The sequence below is a fragment of the Hakea prostrata genome, chromosome 6, assembly GCF_041222555.1.
Source record: "Hakea prostrata isolate BN-2017 chromosome 6, UWA_Hpros_2, whole genome shotgun sequence".
In the NCBI taxonomy this organism is placed as follows: Eukaryota; Viridiplantae; Streptophyta; class Magnoliopsida; order Proteales; family Proteaceae; genus Hakea; species Hakea prostrata.
Window position 1 is genome coordinate 32,072,541 of NC_142605.1, and position 9,898 is coordinate 32,082,438.

The following is a 9,898-nucleotide window of genomic DNA, read 5'->3' on the forward strand; positions in this document are numbered from 1 at the left end:
GACTTGTAAAAATTTCTTATGTGATTAATGAGATCCGGTTGTTTTGCTTATATTATTGTGTCTTATTCCATAATCAGTTAAGTTTCATTCACTTAGTTACTTATCCCGGTTATCTATTATTCATCTCTAAGAGTACTTGAGTTACCTTTTGATCTGTAACTCGGAATGTTCCATCATCGATTTTGTGGTTAGGGTCTTACTAAACCATGGGCTCTGATACCACTCTGTCACATCCACCCAGCCGGTACCCTATTTGGCATACTCGGTATGTGATCCACAGCCCCAAAGATCCATAGTCAAGGGACCACACCACCCACATCGGCGATAACATAATCATGAACAATCAATATCAAGCTAAGCAATCGATAATAATAGAATTCGGAAATGAGATACCAAAGATAATCAGAGTGCTGAAATAAATATCTTATCAGATAAAATAAAAAGGCAGTGGGTGGAATCCACTCCTTCAATCAAGCGGAAAGTGTGGTCAAATCTAGTTAATTACAATCCCAAGTTATAAAGATAAATTAAAAGTTATTACAATTTCTCCAAGTTTAACAAACACAAAAGAAGTGGGCGGGCATCTACTCATAAGTCTCCTCTACAACATATAAGTTCTCCTCAAAAGTGAAGACCATAGAGATCCAATATGGCTGCTCCCAAACTATCCAAGGGCTAACCCTGATACGTCGAAGGATCTTCTTCGGTTCCGTCACCGAAGTCTTCATTGTAGCTAGCCTCCGGATAGAAGTATGGGGTATCCGGGTCAACCTCGGGGAACATACTATCTAAATAATCACCTGTAGAGTAATCTAACATAACATCACAACACAAAAGGAATGAGTTCAAAAGAACTCAGCAAGGTAGTTATTCCACAACACATAATCCACATGATAACAATAATAAAATAATGCAGATGATATGAGACATATGATGTAATATGATTCTAACTCTAAGTATGATGGTCATCTATGGTAGACATGCTTTAAGTTGTAGCACCATACTTCTTTAGGTAGTCTCAGTCACTCATCACCGGGGGAATTGGGTCGTGCATCCCTCTACGACAAATCCATGGTTGGGGGTTTTGGTCACCACTCTCTCACATCACCATTTGGTCTAAGTATTGGCGCATGTCAAGGTAAAGCCTAGCCCAATGCAAGTCATTTACTTAGTCATATCATGTCAGTTCCAAATACGTCCATTCCTCCCCTTTCGGGATCCTTTCCGGTATCCTTCACACTAAAGTGATAGATATTACCCACCGGACTCATCAACCCTATTGGTCATCCACAAATAGTAGATGGGATGCTCTCACGTCCCCTCACGGATCATTTCACCGGTCTTGAGTGCCCGTGAGCCCAAGTCTAGCCTTTTGCAACCCTACCAATAAATGGCCCCTTTCGGGTATCCCCAATGCAATTCATGTCCTCTCACGGAATGGTTACCTATCTTAAGAGCCCACAAATCCACACTACTACCACGGGTTGTTTGGTCTCAATGCCCTTCCGATTCGGGTTTGATATGATAGGGACATCCTAGCCAAACACCACTAGATAAGTCCTATGTATGTCATTCAATAACCCGGGAAAGCTTCGATGGACATCTTCGGAGAACATCCCATATTATTCCCTCCGATGTCCAAGGACAGAAGCACCAGTAGGGTACTCCTCAATCCCAAGTTATACTTAAGCAATCACATGCCCAAGTCCATCATATCAATTCACAAGATACAACATCATAGTAAACATTCTATTCATAACATTGACATAATTCATCGTATATTGAAATTGATAGACATAATAAGGCACTGTAATAAAACTAATGTAAGCACAATGTTACTGTTATAAGACATATGTAGCAAGTCTAAAATGGTAAGAACATGAGATAGAGACTATGTTCACTAGGTTAAGAATATCAAGTGAATAATCAGACATCCTAAGTAATTGTAGCGATAACTATCCTTACCTTGAGTTGGAGAAGAAGATGGTCCAAGATCACAAGCAAGTGGCCCAATTAGTCTTAAAACCCTAAATAAACATATATGAAGAATTAGAGAAGAAATTAGAACAATCGAAGATCGAACGAATAAAAACTAGGGAAAAGTTGCTGATAACAACTCTGTTGGTCGATACTTTGGGTCGATGGTATCGACCAATAGTATCAACCCAAATAGTCTCAGACAACAAGTTGGATTTTTGGGTTTTGGCTCAAAATTGGTATTTCGGGTCTCGGATCGATACGAAACTTGGGGAGCAGCTTAAACACAATATAGAGACACTAATTATCAAAGAATTAACATCATCCAATGGTCAAATTAGAAATCCCCAAATTGGCATATCAAGCTCAAGAGTTGTTAATCATGGCATTGGCTATTTCTTAATGCAAGTTGGGGGAAAACATAGTGGATTAGGTAGGGAGTAACTTAGGAGCAATATTGAAATCATATGCAAGGTATAGATTAGGTTAATCATAGGCTTCATCTCAGTTTTGGTAAATAAAGTAAGTTGGTAAGCGACAAATCTTGGAAATGCATAGTTAATGATCAAGAGGTAAGTCAATATAGCAAGATTGGGGAAAACATCAATGTATGAGGTAAAGAAGACTCATGGCAAGGTGTTTGCAAGGTTGCAGCACCTTGGCCATGGTCCCAATAGTAAAAATGAGAGTAAAGATGAGTGTGAAAGAGACTAGAAGAGAGAGTCATACCTTGAAAGTAGAGTAAGAGAGTGGAAGTGGGTAGTTGGCAATGGTTAGTGGGGAAGATGCTTCACCATTACCAAGGAGGAGTTCTTGGGAGTCTCATCCACGTTCTCAGGTGCCTCAATGATTAGAATAGGGTTCAAAACATGAGGATGGAATAAATAGAGTAGGGAATATTCCACAGAATCTTTAAATCCGGATTCAGCATGTATTGGTTGATACATTGGGTCAATGGAATCGACCAATAGTATCGACCAAAACATGTTTCAGCAGAATTTTTCAGAATAGTTCAGCAACTTTAGGTGTGGACTTGGTGGGCTATACAAGGTCGAATTGCATGGGGTTTTCTCCTATAAATAACTTAAGAAGTCTAGTTTTGGGGAATACCTTCGGATTGTTCACAGGAGTCCGTTTGATATCTCAATTGTCTCACTCTTCATCAGTGCGCAGATTTTTACTTAACATTGATAATGTGTTCAAGGAAGGAGCGACATCATCAATGTCCATAGAATGGAGTTCCAACACCACGTCATCAACTAGTAGGGTCCACAAGTCCCTTATACCACCACTTTGGGTCTTCGATCCTACAAACACAACAATTTCCGGGTCGGGTCAAGGTTAGGTGAAAGCTGGATTTTACAATTGCTCTACAGCTACAACTGCCTTGGCCGCCTTGACCCGAAGGTTCTCTGGGTTAACTTGGGGAGGCACTGCAAAGAAGGATAAAAGTAAGAAAATCAAATAAGGTTGCAATACATTCCAAAAGACAAATGCAACAGTTTGGAAGTTCACAACAAGCCAGCCCCCAATGTTGAAGAATCGGGGTGTACTCCATCTCAAGACCATGTATCTCTTGGTACCATGGAATTGACTTGATCTTCTTGGCAGCTACTTTTTCAGCCTTAGATAGGGGAAGGACTTGGTTACCCTTGGAATATGAAGTAAGCAGCTTCCAGGTGATCGGGAAGTTAAGATCTGAGTGAGGCGCTCGGCAGAAAAAATACCGTTTGCGCCACCCCTTGTGATTGGAAGGACAGGTTCCCCTAGCAAGGATACTGCCCGACCACCCAAGCTCAACCTTGTTATGCTTGGAAAGAAAAAACCCAACCTGAAGGGTGGGAAAGATACAAAAATGAAAATGTACAAAAAGAGGAAGAGAAGGTTCGATGCCAACTTCAAAACACAAACCCAAAAAGCCAACGATGAGACGCCAGCTATTGGGGAGAAGCATTTCGGGAAAACTGTCCCAATGATTCAAAACAACAGAAAACAAAGAATGGAAGAACAGAAAACCGGACTCCACTCTTCGAGTATCTATATACAAAGAGAACTCTTCGAGGAGATTCGTGTAAAATCCAGCTTTTACCTAACCTTGACCCGACCCGGTCATTGTTGTGTTTGTAGGTCCGAAGACCCGAAGTGGTGGTAGAAGGGACTTATGGGCGCTACTAATTGATGACGTGGTGTCAGAACTCCAGTCTATGGACATTGATGATGTTGCTCCTTCCTTGAGCACATTATTAGTATTAAGTTAGAATCTGTGCACTGATGAAGAGTGAGACAGTTGAGATATCAAACGGACTCCTATGCACAATCCAAAGGTACTCCCTGTAACTAGACCTCTTGAGTGAACTGTAGGAGAAAACCCCATGCAATTTGACCTTGTATAGCCTTCCAAGTCCACACCTAAAGTTGCTGAACTATTCTGAAAAATTCTGCAGAAACATGAATTGGTCGATACTATCGACCCAATGTATCGACCAACAGTTTTGCTGAACCCAAGTTTAAAGATTCTCTGGAATATTCTTGACTCTATTTATTTATTCCTCAAGACTAGAGCCCTAATCCAATGATTGCAACTCCTGAGAACGTGGAAAAGCCTCTCAAGAACTCCTCCTTGGTAATGGCGAAGCATCTTCCCCATTAATCATTGCCAACCACTCACTTCCACTCTCTTGCTCTACTCTCAAGGTATGACTCTCTTTCCTAATCACTTTCTCACTCATCTTTTCTCTTATTTTACTGTTGGGACCATGGCCAAGGTGCTGCTGTCACATCCACCCAGCCGGTACCCCATTTGGAATACCCGGGATGTGATCCACAGTCCAAGGATCAATGATCTGAGGTCCATGCCTCCCACATACACGGTAACACAATCATGAACAGTAATAATCAATGGTAAAAACAACTAATATCAAGTATCATGAATAAGACAAGATTAACTAAATCAGAGTGCGGAAGGCAATAACATTAAAGCATAATCATAAGGGTGAGAGAAGGTATGATAACCACTCTCTCAGAATAGCGGAAAAGAAGTGTGATAACGTCAAATACATGTCTATGTGTCAAAAGATAATCTCAAAGATAAGTTAGTTACAAGACCAATGGTTCCACAAATACACCAGGGGAATGGGGCACTATGCTAGGGTTTCTTCTATACTAATGGTAGTCTCCTCAACAATACGGATGAAGTAAACCCAGCGCTGCCGCTCCCGCACAACTGTGGGGCTAACCCTGGTGTGAATAATAATCCTCCTCGGCTCCGATATACGAATCCTCACCGACGCCACTACCCGGAGGGTAGTATGTGGAATCATAGTCCGCCTCATAGGAGGTGCCATCGTAATCTTCGGTACCTGGAATGTAATCTAAAACATTTGCACAAAAGGAATGAGTTCGAAGAACTCAGCAAGGAAGTTATTCCATAATTAAAAATCATACACATTCAGAACATATAATAATGCAATGCGATATGGAACATATGATGCAGATATGAGCCTAACTCTATGAATGCTGGTCTCTAAGGTAGACATGCTTTAAGTCATAGCAGCGTACTTCTCTGGGTCGTCAGTCACTCTCCCATTTCCATATCTTGGGAATGCCCGGGGAAGATCGGTAAAGTCATCAAAAACCATGGTAAGGGGAATCGGTCACCGCTCTCTCACATCACCATTTGGTCAAGTATCTTGGCGCATGTCACAAGAAAGCCTAGCCCAATGCAAGTCATCTACTCAGTCGGTCAAGTCAGATTCAGATACGTCCATTCCTCGCCCCAGGCGATCCTTTCCGGTATCCTTCTCACTAGAGTCAGCGAAATCCCGGATTTCGGACTCATCAACCCTATTGGTCATCCACATATAGTAAACGGGAAGCTCTCACGCCCTCTCACGGATTGGTTACCGGTCTTGAGCGCCCGTGAGCCCAAGTCTATCCATATGCAACTCTACCAATAAATGGCCCCTTTCAGGTATCCGTAGCATGGTTTATGTCCCCTACCGGATTACCGGCCTAGAGCGCCCATCCAACCATACACTACCACGGGTTGTTCGGTCTCAATGCCCTTCCGATTCGGGTCTGACACGACAAGGATGAACCTAGCCACACAACTAGACACTCCTATGTATGTCATACAATAACTCGGGAAAGTGTCGATAGGCACCATCGGAGAACATCCCATACTATTCCCTCCGATGCCCAAGGACGGAAGTGTCAGTAGGACACCCTCCAATCCCAAGTCATACGTAAGCAATCACAATCAAATCTCATCATTTCTCATGCATCCAATGCATATTCATAATAGTACTCAAATCATGATATTGAAACGAATCATTATAAACATAAGCAAATCAAAATGATAGAGTAACACAATAATTGTATAAAGATTTAAATGTTACTGTTCTAACACATATGTATCAGTATCATAATGATTGAAAGAAATTTAGGGATTTCATTCTTTGAATAAAGCATAGTTCAATATTTGATGACTTATATGTTTATGGATATAACCATCCTTACCTTGGATGAGTTGATGATGAATTGAGAATACCAAGAATAGTCCAATAGAAGTGTTAAGGCCCTAAACAAACATCAATAATAAGTTAGAAAAGAAGTTGGGAAGATCGGATGTCATTTGAGTCAAGACTGACCAAGGTTGCTGTCAGCAACAACTTTGGTCGATGGTTTTGGTCGATGGTATCGACCAAAATGATCGACCAAAATAATCCTCGGGCAGAAATAGTGGATTTTGGGGATTTTGGTCCGAAATGAGTCTTCCGGTGTTCGGATCAATCTAAAACTTGGAGGCATACTTAACAACAGTAGTAGGACACTATAAATCAAGGAACTAACCCAATCCAATGGTCTAATTAAAAGGCCCCAATTTGAGCTATCAAGTTCAAGTGATAAACATCATGGCATGAGTTGGAATTGATTGCATTGATGAGGAATAGCATGCAATAGCTAGAGGAACTAATAGAAATTCGATTGGAATCATATGGCAATGTTAAACATGAACATAATACACTTTATAGCTCAGTTTGATATCAAATGGTATGATGTTAATAGGTAAATCATGGAATACATATGCTAGGCATGAAATATAAGCATTAGCATCAATGAATGGCTAAGGGAATCATGGATTGAGCATGAGTAGGTACTTGGAGTGGTGGTTGCAAGGTTGCAGCACCATTCCAAATGTCCCATCAGCAAGAAGACAATAGGAAAGAATAGGAAATGGTAGGATAGAGAGTGGAATGAAGAGTCATACATTAGTGTAGAAGATGAAGGCAAGAATCAATGATAAACTAAGTGTCTTTGATGAGATACCCTTCACACTAACCAAGGAGCTGCTTTGGGAAATTCTCCCCACGTTCCCAGGTGAGAAAAATGATTGCAAAAGGCTCAAGGCTCGAGGTCATATTAAATAGAAAAGGAATATTCCATGGAATTATTAACTTGGCAGACTGGGACATTTTGGTTGATGGTTTTGGTCGATGGTATCGACCAAAATGATCGACCAAAATGGTTTCAGCAGAAAACTCAAGTTTAGAACAGCAACTTCAAGTAGGGATTTGAAAGGCTATACAAGGTCAAATTGAGTGAGGTTTTCTTCCACAATTCAATCAAGAAGTCTAGTTTCGGGGAATACCTTCGGATTGTGCACAGGAGGTCATTTGGTACATCAACCATATTAATCTTCTCCGATGCGCAAACTTTCCTTAAACACTGACAATGCATTTAAGCAAGGGGTATCATTGTCAATGTCCAAGGGCTCGGTCTCCGAATCAAGATCATCAATCAGAATGGTCCATAAATCTCTTCTTCCACCGCTTCGGGTCCTCGGACCTGAATACAACAGTTGATCCGGGTCAGGGTCAAGGTTAGATTAGGGCTGGATATTACAGCTGCAACCTTGCAAACACCTTGCCATGAGTCTTCTATACCTTATACATTGATATTTTTTCCAATCTTGCTATGATTTACTTACCTCTTGATCATTAACCATGCATTTCCATGATTTATTACTCACCAACTTGCTTTATTTACCAAAACCTAGATGAAGCCTATGAATAACCTAATCTATACCTTGCATATGATTTCAATATTGTTCTTAAGTTATTCCCTACCTAATCTACTATGTTTTTCCCCAACTTGCATTAAGAAATAGCCAATGCCATGATTTCCAACTCTTGAACTTGATATGCCAAATTGGGGGTTTCTAATTTGAACATTGGATGATGTTAATTCTTTGATAATTAGAGTCTCTATGATGTGTTTAGACTGTTCCCCAAGTTTCGTATCGATCCGAGACCCGGAAGACCAAATTTGGGCAAAAACCCAAAAACCCACCTTGCTGTCCGAAATTCTTTTGGTTGATGCTTGTTGGTCGATACTATCGACCCAATGTATCGACCAACGAGTTGGCTGTCAGCAACTTTTGCCTAGTTTTGATTCATTCGACCTCCGATTGTTTTGATTTCTTCTCTAACCCTTCATATATGCTTGTTTAGGGTTTTAAGACTATTTGGGCCACTTGCTTGTGATCTTGGATCATCCTCTTCTCCAATTCAAGGTAAGGATAGTAATCGACATAATTACATAGGATGTGAAATTTTGACTTGGTGTTCCTAAACTAATGAACATAGTCTCTATCTCATATTCTTATCATGTTAGACTTGTTACATATGTTTTTCAACAGTAGCTTTGTGTTTAGATTAGTTTTATTTCAATGTCTTATTATGTTTATCAATTTCAATATATGATGAATTATGCCAATGTCATGAATCGAATGTTTACTATGATGTTATATCTTGTGAATTGATATGATGAACTTGGGCATGTGATTGCTTAAGTATAACTTGGGATTGAGGAGTACCCTACTGGTGCTTCAGTCCTTGGACATCGGAGGGAATAGTATGGGATGTTCTCCAAAGATGTCCATCGACGCTTTCCCAGGTTATTGGATGACATACATAGGACTTGTCTAGTGGTGTTTGGCTAGGATGTCCCTATCATATCAGACCCGAATCGGAAGGGCATTGAGACCGAACAACCCGTGGTAGTAGTGTGGATTTGTGGGCGCTCAAGACCGGTAACCACCCCGTGAGAGGACATAAATTGCATTGCGGTTACCCAAAAGGGACCATTTATTGGTAGGGTTGCAAATGGCTAGACTTGGGCTCACGGGCACTCAAGACCGGTGAAATGATCCGTGAGGGGGACATGAGAGCTTCCCGTCTACCATTTGTGGATGACCAATAGGGTTGATGAGTCCGGTGAGTAATATCCGTGACTCTAGTGTGAATGATACCGGAATGGATCCCGAGAGGGGAGGAATGGACGTATCTGGAACTAACATGATATGGTTTAGTAGATGACTTGCATTGGGCTAGGCTTTACCCTGACATGCGCCAATACTTGGACCAAATGATGATGTGAGAGAGTGGTGACCGAAACCCCAACCATGGATTTGTCCGAGAGGGATGCAGGACCCAATTCCCCCCGGTGATGATTGACTGAGACTACCTAAAGAAGTATGGTGCTATGGCTTAAAGCATGTCTACCCTAGATGACCAGCATACTTAGAGTTAGAATCATATCACATCATATGTCTCATATCATCTGCATCATTTTATGATTATCTTGTGGCTTATGTGTTGTGGAATAACTACCTTGCTGAGTTTTGTTGAACTCATTCCTTTTCTTTTGCAATATTTGCTAGACTACTCTACAGGTGATTACTCTGATGGTACATTCCCTGAGGCGGACCCGGATTCCTCATACTACTATCCAGAGGCTTGCTACAATGAAGACTTCGGTGATGGTACCGAAGCAGATCCTTCGGCGTATCAGGGTTAGCCCTGGGATAGTTTCGGAGCAGCCATATTGGATCTCTATGGTCTTCACTTTTGAAGAAAAT